Source organism: Camellia sinensis, chromosome 15, assembly GCF_055761805.1.
Source record: "Camellia sinensis isolate YWXY chromosome 15, ASM5576180v1, whole genome shotgun sequence".
Classification (NCBI taxonomy): domain Eukaryota; kingdom Viridiplantae; phylum Streptophyta; class Magnoliopsida; order Ericales; family Theaceae; genus Camellia; species Camellia sinensis.
Genome location: NC_138975.1, coordinates 111,682,675 through 111,696,021, shown reverse-complemented (window position 1 = coordinate 111,696,021; position 13,347 = coordinate 111,682,675). Strand labels below are relative to the sequence as shown.

At 39.1% G+C, this 13,347-nt stretch overlaps 1 protein-coding gene across 1 annotated transcript in view; it reads left to right on the top strand.

Moving 5' to 3' along the window:
- The first annotated feature begins 4,667 nt into the window (after positions 1–4,667).
- The window catches only part of LOC114298316 (malate dehydrogenase, chloroplastic), a 49,157-nt gene continuing 40,477 nt past the window's right edge, over positions 4,668–13,347 (top strand). Inside the window, exon 1 of the mRNA XM_082910355.1 lies at positions 4,668–4,846. The gene's annotated coding sequence lies outside the window, so the exon portion shown is untranslated. The remainder of the gene's footprint in view (positions 4,847–13,347) is intronic.

The following is a 13,347-nucleotide window of genomic DNA, read 5'->3' as shown; positions in this document are numbered from 1 at the left end:
TTTCATACAAGAATCCATCACAACCAAAATAACAATTTACTCTAAAAGCCATCCTGTTCATTGGACTAATATTTAAATTTATAATTTCCATGTTTACATGACCATAAAACCTTGTACCCAATCTCATGTTCTACAAACAAGATGACAATTACAATAAAAGAACCCCATGGGTGTACAGGACAATAGCAAAATAGATCCTAGTACAAAACTATAAGTCTTTACAGCAAAATATTCTCAATTGTTAATCTCAACATTGCTTACTTCAAGTCACCACTGTAGTTGTACAACATTATTTCTTGAAAAATAAAATAGGGGTGAGCTATATGCCCAGTAGGACTACATTTAACCAAGTATTTAATCATTCGAATAAATTTATGGCATTCTTGAGACAAAACATAATGAGTTATGAACACATGTGATCTTCACCAATTATATAAATACATAACGATTTAGCATAGACAATAACATTTCACACCTTTATAACACACATTTAAACAATCACATCAATGGAAAACAAACCATGAGTCCCATGTAAGAGTCTAACACAAGTTGCTTTAGTTTCAAAAACCATCCCCACATTTGCCAGCTATTATATGGCGGGAAGTGGGCTTCTCAAGAAAACCATTCGTTTTTCCATTTTCGCCGACTACAATACAGCAAGACTGTGTGGACACCCAAAAACATATTTCCCATATTCATCCAACGATAAGTCTAGACAGGGCATTTGGGCACCTTGTTAAACTCCCCGTACGGGTACCAACACAACACCACATTTTTCCAAAACCGACTCTTACCCGGACTCATGCCCAATTAACAATTTTATCACATTTCAATTTCATCAACAAGCATCCATTATCACAATAGATGAAACAACACATAATATTCAAAGGATAATAACATCCTAACCACAATTCCTCTACTATATCAACATTCACATTTTTCATCTCTTTATTATTCATAATATTCCTTGAATCAAAGGAAATTCCATTCAATTTAGTGTTTTCTACTCAAATTGAAAATTCAGGGTTTTACCAAATTTGGGGGTTTTTCTCCTTCATCATAGATATGGGTTTCAACAACATTTATATACATGTTTTGTAAAAAGAATTTACGAAATTTCAAGCAATATCAAGTAAAATGGTTTATTTATGTAAAACATGGGTTTAATCCAACAATATCCTCAAATTAGCTCATTGGTCACAACAATACCATGAAAACTCTTCAAAATAAAGAAATACTAGGGTAAAAGTATCCCTACCTAAAGATTAGAAGCAAGGAAGCTAGATCAAGAGCATTCTTTCGAAAATCCGAAGTCTAATCGGTTGAAAATGTTGATCTTCTCTTGTTCTTCATCTTTGATACAAGATCCATGGAGGATGGTTGGTAAGAAAGAATGAAATCAAAGTTTTGAGGGCTAGGTTTTTGGACATGGAGGAAGGGAGAAGAAGAGATAATGGAAAAAGTAAGATTTTGGGGCCAAAAAGTCGCGTTATAATGTTTGTTAGCGACCTGGTCACTCGAGCGAAGGAAGCTTGGCTCGAGCGTAGAAAATAAGCTGCCAGAATCTCTGAAAATCACACAGCTTGCTCGAGCGAAGAAAAGCTCGCTCGAGCGAGTATGCTTCCAGCACAGACACGCAAAATTCAAATAGGTATAACGCTCTCATTTGGACTCCATTTTAGGTCGTTCATGTGTCCAAATTGAAGCCATAGAAACAATCTTTCCAATGGTTCTAGCCTCACAATCAAATTCAAAGTATGGAAGGAGAAAAGGGCAAAAGAGTGAAGGTTATTCAAAAAAGAAAACTCATATTTGGGGCTTTTGATCTAATCTTGCCTAAATACTTTGTTAAGACTTCAATCAAGGTTCCAAACATCACCCAACGGTCCTCAATTATAATATTTAAAGTTCATTTGCCAACCCATCAATACCAAGAGTCTGACAACCACACAAGTTTTAAGGTGACGGACACCACTTTACACCAATCCGATACGAATTAGATTCCAAGTCATTACAAATGTAATTCTTTCCCCACAAATCCCGCCAAATGATATGGTAAGAAAAAGATAAATTAATGACTCACTACAACAATCTGCACCTTTGGTGACCACTTTTGGCTACTAAAACATTTTTAGTCGCCAAAAGTTAGACCTTTACCAACAAATTTTCCTATTGGTCGGTAATTATTTAATTTTTAGCTACTAAATTTTTTAAGTAGCCATTAGTTATTGGCGACTAAAAAAATATTTCGTCACTAAAAATATATCAATAGGCGACTAAAAAAGTTTTAGTCGGCATTTGTTTACATTTTAGGCTACTAATTATGGTTTTAGTTGGCATACGCAGCATTTTGCGGACCAAAATTTTTGTTAGTTGCCAAAAATAGGCTTATTTATTACAACCATCAGTGACTAAAAAACTGTAATCGTAGATGGGTACTTATTGGCGACAAAAACATGTTTGGCAGCCACTATTAAACAAACAGCTACAAACTGTTCGTAGCTATTGATTACATTTGCCGACAAATATTTATTTAGTCGCTAAAGATAGGGAATTTTTTTTAGAGGGAAATATTGGTGCCCTTTTCTCTTATTTGTTTCACACAAATCTTTTCTCTGTTTTGTTTTACAAACACACATAGACTGGTACACCAAACCAAACACACGCTCAATGACTGTCACTACCTCACCATTGCTGGCCACTATCGCATGTCACCACCGCCGCACGTCACCACCTCCATTGCCGCAAATCACAGGTTCTTGTCCCTCTCTCTTTGTTACTCTCAGTCCTCTCCCTCTTTGTCGATCTGGGTCTCTCTCTCTCTCTCTCTTACACTCTTCTGAGTCATCTCTCTGTTTCTCTCTCTCTCTCTCTCTCTGCCTTGCCTTATTTCCCCATCTCTCACTCTTTATCTAGGGTTTATATAATTTTTTTAGTTTAATTTTGTGTTGATTTCGTAAATGGGTTTGGTTAAATTGTTTGATTTCTATGAAATTATGTTATTCTTCATGTCTAAAATTGGTTTGATTTTTGTTTGATTTCTATTAGAAGTAGGTTGCTCCTCCGGAAATTGAGTATCTTAGCATCTCAAAGCTGATTTGGTTACATGGTTGTTCGGCACTTGCTTGGTATTTTAAGATTTTGAGAGATATAGGATTTCGGTTACATCACTATTTTATATGGTTGAAAATTCCTTATATACTGACAGGAACTGAACTGCTCAATTTGAATGATTTTGAGTGTGATCTCACATTGTCAGGACCATTATTGAAGTGTGAACATTATGGTATAGTTATTTTCAATGGTTCTCTTGTTGAAGTTGGTTGTTCATCATATAGTCTAGTGGTAGGAATGCTGTCAGAATTTAAATCTAGTGACCTTTTTTTTATTTTATCTATGAAATTAAAATTATTCTAGTGACTAAAATGCAACAAGGTAGCACAAATTTTTGTATTTGTTAGTTTGTTTGTTCACTATTAGGGTTGAGTGTAGGTTGGAGGGTATTAGTTCTTCTGATATTCTTCTTTAGTGTTATGTCTACGTTCTATTTAGAAAAGTATGTTGCTTTTGCAACATTTGTTGGTTGAAATAGATGATTCATATACACTAGGTACCAACTATTTGTGGCTAGCATAAGCATTCCATTCCATTCATGGCTAACTAATTATGATTATGTAACTATTTGAACTCTAGATGTTGATGTTGAACCATGTAGTGCAACTAGTTAGAAATGACATTGGGAATCACTAGAAAGAGTAGAAAAGGAATGAAAATCATTTTAAGTGTAATTTGAGTGTTACTATCAAAGGCTTTTTTTGGCTTACCTAGATTGTGGTTTTTGAATGACAACTTGAGGTTTTATAAAATAAGTTTCTCACCTGTTAGGGGACTAACCAGCCAAGGCACAATTGATGATCAATCTTTCCGTTTTCCACTCCTCATCTTGAGGCATTTACAGACTTGGTTTCATCATAGCTGTCCCCACACCACCAGTTAGAGTGCAGCTAGGAATTTTATTTAGTGGGGTCATTCAACAAGTCATCATTATGTCAGTTTATTTATTTATGCAACCTGTCAAAAATAAAAAATATAACTTGGGGACGTTAATTCTATTGTTTCAACAAAAATCAACCCTGCGTGTTTTCATTTTCTAAATGCAGCATGATAACCTCATTGTATGTGCTATCAAAACACATGATAACCTTATTAAAGAAAGGGAGAGTGAGAGAAAGAGAGGGAGGAAGGGAGAACCCGAAAAGTTATGCATAAATTTTGTTCCTTCCCTAATACAGTTGAGTGAGGGGGAGAGGGTTTGATTTTTTGTATTTTTTTTCTAATTCTAATGGGGTCAATCTGTAAAACCCTGAAAAATCTTGATAAAATTCTACATTAATTTACAAAAATAAAGAATCAAAATTCAACTAAGCCTACCTTTGCCTTTGACCACCATATCCATAAATGCGCACACACATGCAAACACAGAAAATGAAACGAAATAGAAAAGGAAAAATGCCATCTCAAATTTTGAGTATACATGCATGAATGTCTTATAATCTTAAACGTTTGTAATAACAATACGAAGGAGACCATTATTGTTACTTGAAATACAAAGAGTTAACAATAACTACCACCACCCTGCCCTCCACTCTCCCCAATAGACAACAAGAATAGTGTCACCTGAAAGATCGTGAAGAGATGATAAGACAAAGAGAGGAGCTAATGAAAGAAGTAGAAGAGAGAAAAAAAAAGCAAGGAAGGCACAACAAGAAAAACTTAATCATCTGAACGACGTGGTTTTACGACTCACAACTTTGTTGCAAGGTTCAGACGGTCATCGTCATATTTGGTAAGAAGAATTTTATTCATATGATACTAAAAGTTCTACAAAAAAAATTCACATATTGACATTATTGTTTTGGACCAGTTGGAATTATTTTGACATTATACAAATAAGAGGAGAAAAGAAATAACACATTAATTCGTTAACTAATTAATTAATTTTGTAAAAAAAGATGAGGAGCAACGAGAATATTGAATGATGCAAATTTTGTATGTTATAACAACAATGAAATTTCATTAAATGATAAAAATTAAAATATATATATATATATATATAGGACCTTGACAGAACACCTTAATTAGCACATCTTCAAAAATAGAACCTGTGATAACAGACGGAATGTAATTCGGACCCATAGGTTGAGAGTTAGAGCCCAAAACACATTAAACTGAATCGAAAAAGGGCGTTCTGGGGACGAAAATTCAAAACAGTCGCCTCACCACCGTATGACTATCACAGACAACTTCCCTATGACACTTAGGACCTGTGACAATAGACGGAATGTAATTCGGCCGCGTTGGTTGAGAGTTAGAGCCGAAAACGCCTTAAACTTAATCGAAAAATGGCGTTCTGGGAGTGAAAATTCAAAACTGCCCCCTCACCACCGTATGGCTGTCATGAACAACTTCCCCATGACAAGTAGGACCTGTGACAACAGACGGAATGTAATTCGGACCCGTAGATTGGGAATTAGAGCCAAAAACGCCTTAAACTTAGTCGAAAAATGGCGTTCCTAGGGAAAAAATTGAAAATAGCTCCTGAACCACCGTGTGACTCTCATGGAAAACTTTCCCGTGACAAATAGGACTTCTAACAATAGACGTAATGTAATTCGGACCCGTAATTTGGGAGTTAGAGCTGAATACGCCTTAAACTTAGTAGAAAAATGGCATTCTGGGGGCGACAATTCAAAACAGCCGCCGAACCACCATCTAGCTATCACGGATAGCTTCTCCATGACAAATAGGACTTATGACAATAGACGTAATGTAATTCGAAACCTTAGGCTAGGTGTTAGAGCCGAATACGCCTTAAACTTAGTTGAAAAAGGGCGTTCCGGGGGCAAAAATTCAAATTAGCCCCCGAACAATAATGTGGCTCTCACGAACAGCTTATCCATGACAAATAAGACTTGTGACAACAGACGTAATGTAACTCGAATCCGTAGGTTGGGAGTTAGAGCCGAATATACCTTAAACTTAGTCGAGCAAGGGCGTTCCGAGGGCGAAAATAGAAAACATCCCCTGAACCACCGTATGACTGTCATAGACAGATTCCCCATGACAATTAGGACCTATGACAATAGACGGAATATAATTCGGACTAGTAGGATGGGAGTTAAAGTCGAATGCACCTTAAACTTAGTCGAAAAAGGGCATTCCGAGACGAAAATTCAAAGCAGCTCCCGAACCACCATGTGGCTCTCACGGACAGTGTCTCCATGACAAATAGGGCTTGTGATAACAGACGCAATCAGACCAGTAGGATGGGAGTTAGAGCCGAATATGCCTTAAAACTTAGTCGAGAAAAGGCGTTCCGGAGGCCAAAATTCAAAATAACCCCCGAACCACCGTATGGCTATCACGGACAGCTTTCCCATGACAATTAGGACCTGTGACTACAGACAGAATGTAATTTAGACCTGTAAGTTGGAAGTTAGAGCCGAAAACGGCTTAAACTTAGTAGAAAAATGGCATTCCGGGGACGAAAATTCAAAAAAGCCCCCGAACCACAGTATAGTTGCCACGGATAGCTTTCCCAAGACCATTAGAACTTGTGACAACAGACGGAATGTAATTCGGACCCGTAGGTTGGGAGTTAGAGCTGAAAACACCTTAAACTTAATTGAAAATAGGTGTTCTGGAGGCAAAAATTCAAAAAAGCTCCCGAACCACCATGTGACTCTTACACACAGTTTCCTGATGACAAATTGGACTTGTGGCAACAGACGGAATATAAATCAGAACCGTGGTTTGGGAGTTAGAGCCGAATACGCCTTATACTTAGTTGAAAAAGGGTGTTCTGGAGGCAAAAACTCAAAACAGCCCCCTCACCATCATATGGCTATCACGGGCAGTTTTTCTATGACAATTAGTGCCTGTGACAATAGATAGAATGTAATTCGGACCTGTAGATTGGGAGTTAGAGCCGAAATTGCCTTAAACTTAGTCGAAAAATGGCATTCCGGAGGCGAAAATTCAAAACAGCCCCCGAACTACCATGTGACTCTTACGGATAGCTTCCCCATGATAAATAGGACTTGTGACAATAGAAGGAATATAAATTGGACCCGTAGTTTGGGAGTTGGAACCCAAAACACCTTAAACTTAGTCGAAAAATGGCGTTTCGAAAGCGAAAATTCAAAATAGCCCCCTCACCACCATATGGTTGTCACAAACAGCTTTCCCTTGACAATGAGGACCTGTGTCAATAGAGCGAATGTAATTCGTACCCTTAGTTTGGGAGTTAGAGCCGAAAACGCCTTAAACTTAGTCGAAAAAAGGTATTCCAGGAGCAAAAATTCAAAACAACCCCCTCACCACTGAATGGCTATCACGGACAGCTTTCCCATGACAATTAGGACCTGTGACAATAGACGGAATGCAATTTAGACCCATAGGTTTGGAGTTAGAGCCGAAAACGCCTTAAACTTATTCTAGGGTTGAAAATTGAAAACAGCTCCAGAACCACAGTGTGACTCCCACGAACAATTTCCCATGACAAATAGGACTTGTGACAATAGATGGAATGTAATTCGGACCCATAGTTGGGGAGTTAGAGCCGAATACGCCTTAAACTTAGTCAAAAAATGCGTTCTGGGGGCGAAAATTCAAAACAGCCGCCGAACCAGTATGTGGCTCTCACAGACAACTTCCCCATGACAAATACGACTTGTGACAATTGACGTAATGTAATTCGGACCCATAGGTTGGGAGTTAGAGCCGAATATGCCTTAAACTGAGTCGAAAAATGGCGTTTTGAGGGAGAAAATTCAAAATAGCCCCTAAACCACCATATGGCTCTCACGGACAGCTTCTCCATGACAAATAGGACTTATGACAACAGACATAATGTAATTCAAACCCGTAGGTTGAGAGTTGGAGCCGAATACGCCTTAAACTTAGTCGAAAAAAGGCATTCTGGGGACGAAAATTCAAAACAGCCCTCTCACCACCGTATGGCTATCACGGACAGTTTCTAGGGATAAAATTCGAACTCGACCCGACGAGGACCCGACCCCCCCACCCCAATTTGAGCGGTTTTTCCCCAAAAAATGTCCCCAACGCGGTGAGGATGGTATTCAAAAATTAATCCCTGATTAGTTTCGGGCCGGGGACAGGGATAAGTGTCCCAGCCCCGTACCCGACTCGTCATCGTCCCCATCCCCGCCCCAGTACCAAGCCTTATTCACTTTCACAATTTTACTTCTCTTACTCTCTCACTACGTCTCTCACTTCTCCCTCCCTCACTCACTGACTCAGATCTCTGAGTCTCACCCATCTCTCTCCCTCTCTCTCTCCCTCTTCCTCACTCACTTACGCAGATTTCTCCATTTCCCTCACTCACTCATGCAGATTTCTCTATTTCCCTCACTCACTTACTCACTCACTCACTCACGCAGATTTCTCCCTCTCCCTCACTCACTCACTCATTCACTCATTCACTCACTCACTCACTCACTCACTCACATGGACTCAGAACAATTGCTACCGATCTGAATAAGTAAAGAAGCCCTCTGTCCGTAAAGCCCTCTGTTGCCATCAATCTGAACAGATCGTGAACCGTGAAGCCTCCGTTGCCCTCTCTCTCTCTCTCTCTATATATATATATATATATATCTGTTGTTGATGAACAATTTTTTTTTTCAAGTTATATATATTTGTTGTTGTTGATTGATGATTGTTGTGATTTGAACTGTTGTTGTTGTTGTTGTGTGTGTATGTGTATTGAACAGATTTGTCATTCGTTCATTATACATATTTTTTTTTTTTGGTGTGTTTGTTGAACAGATCTGTCGGGGATGTTTCAGGGTCGGGGAAACCCGATCCCCATTAGGGAACGGGGGTTGGGGAGGTGATGGGTTCCCCGCCGGGGATCGGGGGCAAGGACATGGATTTTTTTACCGTCGGGGATCAGGGACGGGGAGTGTCATCCTCGGCCCCAACCCGCCCGTTGCCATTTCTAACAAATTCCTCATGACAATTAGGACCTGTGACAATAGGCAGAATGTAATTTAGACTCGTAGGTTGGGAGTTAGAGCCGAAAACGACTTAAACTTGGTCGAAAAGTGGCGTTTTGGGGGCGAAAATTCAAAACAGACCCCGAACCACTGTATGGCTGTCACGGACAGCTTTCCCGTGACAAATAAGACCTGTGACAATAGATGGAATTTAATTCGGACCCGTAGGTTGGGAGTTAGAGTCGAAAATGCCTTACACTTAGTCGAAATACGCCTAACACTCAGTTTAAAGAGCAACAAATTTATGAAAATAACATCCACGTATTCTAATAATTGCCTTTGTGTATTTATAGGATGAAGAAATAACATAATAGATTATTTGTGCAGTTGGTTGGAATAAATATTGCATGATACATATGTATATGTTTTTATTTCCAAGAAAACATTTGTAGATTGTTCTACCTTAAATGCATGTTAGAACCTTTTTCCCTATGGCTCACTGAATTGTTTTCTTGTAACCAATTGTGCTTATTTTATTTTAGTTTTTTATTTTTTATTTTTTTTATTTATTTATTTTTTGTAGATGGCTTTGTTGCATGGACTTGTAGATAATCCATTTTGCATTATGGAGAAGAAATTTCACTTTTGTATACAACTAATACTTTTGTCGTCCTTGGCTTTTGTGTAGTTCACTATTACTGATACAGAAAACTTTTGGCAACCAACTAATAATTATTGGTGTGGCATATAGATCACCTTCTGTCGTGGTACATATATAACCATGTGTCGTCATACATATATATGACCTTTTGTCATGGTATATAGAAAAACTTTTGTCGTGGTACATAGATCACCTTTTGTCGTGGTACAGATTACGATGGTACTTTGTACCATGCCAAATAGTCATTTCGCATGGTAGTAAATGTATTTTTTTTGTATACGGAGGGCTTTGCTTTTTGTATGATTCTATATTTTGTATGGAATTATTATTTTAGATTGGACAATAATTGGTTTGTATTCGACATTTAAAGTTATTTATTTTTTGTATAGGGATGCAGATTATGGAATGATTAATATATAGTATATGTATCAATTCGTTTATATACGTATTACAGGTTGCATGGAATATAGATAGGTTGTGGAAAAATTATAATTTTGTGATAAAACATAAGATCATGTTTTTAGCGACTAAACAATTTGTAGCTAAAAAGAAATTGAGAAAATAGTTTGGGCGACGAAAAGTTTTGGTAGCCAAAAAAAAAAAAATCAACCTTTGGCAACTAAAATATTTCGTAGCTAAAAACAAAAGTTGAAGAATAAAAAACCTTTTGCCGACTAAAAATTTAGTAGCAAAAAATGTGGGACTTTAAGCGACCAAATGTTTAGTAGCCAAAACACAAACTATTTGTCGAATAAAATTTTAGTAGCCAAAAAAATTTGACTTTAGGCGACAAATATGTTAGTATCCAAAACACAAGTATTTACTTTAGGCGACTAATAAATTTAGTAGCTAAATTTTTTTTGTGACTAAATGTTTAGTCTTTGACAATAAGTGAAGCTTTTAGCGACAAAAAAAAATTGGTCGCCGAAAATGTGCTATTTAATTTTATTTCTAACCTTTTGGCCACTAAGAATTTAGTTGGCAATTGAATACATTTGGCAACTAAAATTATTGCCAATTACCTTTCCTGACAATTCTTTTCCGACTAATGCTGTGACCAAATAATTTAGTCGCTAAAAGCCTTCGGCAACTAAAAATTGACTTTTGGTGACTAAAAATTTAGTCGCCAAAGTGAAAATTCTTGTTGTGACTTATGCTTCTACACTCATCTCTTCTCGAGCATGTTTGGTATGATGGAATAAAATGAAATGAGAATTGAATGAGAATGAGAATGGAATACAAAGGTGAATGGAATGGAATGTCCATTCCCATTCCGTTGTTTGATTGCCAACTTGGAATGACATAGGAATAAGATGATAATTCTCATTCTCATGTTTGGTTATACCTATTAACTCATGGAATGGAATAAATTTTTATTTTATTTATTTTTTTAACAAGTTAGTAAAAATTTATATAGATCATGATAATATTGATAATTGTGAAAGTGATGGTGTGAGTCGTAATAGCGACGATGGCAACGGCGGTAGCAGCGACATCAGTGGTGGTGATAACAATGATAATAGGATGGTGGTAGTAGATTATTGTGGCCTTAGTGGTGGTGGTAAGGTGGTGTTGTGGTTGCAATGGTGGTGGTGGCTGTAGTGGCAGCAGTAGCGGTTACGACGGACAACAATAATAGTGGTGCTGGCGACAGTTGCAACGGCCAACGATAATGGTGCTGGTAGTATGGTGGTTATGGTGGTTGTGGTGGTAGTGGTAGTGGTAGTGGTGGTTGTGGTCACAATAGGGTGGTGATGGTGATGGTGATGATGGCGGTGGCGATAGGGTGGTAGGAGAACAAAATAGTGGTAGTAGTTAAATAATAATTTTTTTTAAGTGCTAATAAAAAAATAATAAATAAAATTTATGGTAATTCTATGATGGAATAAAATAGTCATTTCTTAGGTTAGAGGAAGGAATAGACATTCCCACATTTTATTGGTATACGGGGAGCAAATATTCCGCAGAGCCCGTACTTCTTTCGTCCAAGCTCCGTGTCTATCCGATCGGCCTGCGAGCACAACGGTGGTGAGCTACCCGGCGGTGTGTGGCCGGAAAATCCCTCCGACGGTCAAGTGAACACACACACTCAGGGAGAGAGAGAGGAAGAGAGAGATAAATCACAATAAGTGTTTCTCACCAAAATGATGTTCCATGCCTCGTATGGGAGTCGCAGTCATTCTTATATACTTTCTACACTCAAATCTGCTCCCATTAGTCTCTTGACACGTGGAGCTGCTTTCCCATCTGTTAGCACAAATCCAGCGGACACCACCTAACCAAACCGCTAGACTACATTAGCGGGCGCTCGGCAGCAGAGTGGCATAACCTCGGCTTCTCACGACCGCGCTGCGTAATGAGCCCGAGTGCTTCACTTGCTGAGCCCCACAGCTACCGGGTTCACTAACATTCCGGCAGAGCCAAGTTCAAGACAGGCCGAGCCGGCATTCAGAAGACTCTTTACACCGAGCTAAACATGCTCCCCTAAAGCCCGAGCTAGCAGATGATCATCTCGGCCAAATTAGCTCGGTCCAAACACGGGACCTGGACCTCGGATCTGGGCCTCGACCGAACAAGACCAACTCTAGGGAAGCCCAAGTCAGCTTGGCCTAAACAAGGGCCCGAGCCACAATCGGGCAAAACCCACTCTGGATAGGCCCAAATTAGCTTGGCCCAACATGCTCAGTCCTAATCTGTCCAGCTTCTACCACGGCCCAAAGCTAGATTATAAATCTCCTTCTCAATTGCCCCTTAATTCCGTCCTCGCAAGCGTGACCGGGATTACATGACCCGACCAAGGTAGATCCTACCTCAATTCTTAGTCCGCAAGACGTAAACCGCGCTAATCCCCACTCTCGGTTTCTAAGCTTGCTTGGTTGACGCCTCAACTCGCCACCTTGTCTCTTCAGTACTGATGCCGCCGCCATTATGAACACGCGTCGACCATTTATTGGCCTCGAGCAACCAACCCAGACGTCCCTTCACATTCAAAATTTTGACGGTTCTTTTCGCCTATAAACACGCCACTTCCCCTTCACATTTTTTTCTTACTGCCTCTCTTTCGTTCCAGACGATCAAGCACCATTGTTGCCCTCTACTACCAAGCACCATTCTTGCTCTCGAAGATTCGACTCTTGCCTCCTTCTGGTAAGTTCTACGAGTCTTTTTACTGCTTTTTGATTTCGTATTTCACATTCTTAGGCGCAAAATCCATTGGTTTTAGGATATAACCCCCCAAAAACCTCTTTCGCCCCTGCTCTCTCTGCTGTTCTTCAACTCCAGTGAAAAACATATGAAGATATGGAGCGGACTGGGCTTCAGATCTTCTTTTGATCCCAAAAAACACCTAAACCGAGCAAATCATGAGTTTACAAAAACTCCTGTAGGAACCGAGGTAGACAGACGACTTGACCACTCGACCGGGCTAACATCTGGTCCGCTTGAGCGGTCGAGCTTCTGGATTTACCTTCGTGACCGAGTGTAGACATCCCCGAACGCCCCCGGGAGGAACGAGTCCCCCGTTCCATTCGATATTGGGCTCACTACAGTTTAGGACTCTAAAATTGTCACGGTTCTTAATCTAAACCAAAGAGTCCAAATCCGGCAAATCGTTTTGAGAAAACAGATTTTTTTGAAAGAAGTGCCAAACATGGACTGCTTTGCTAG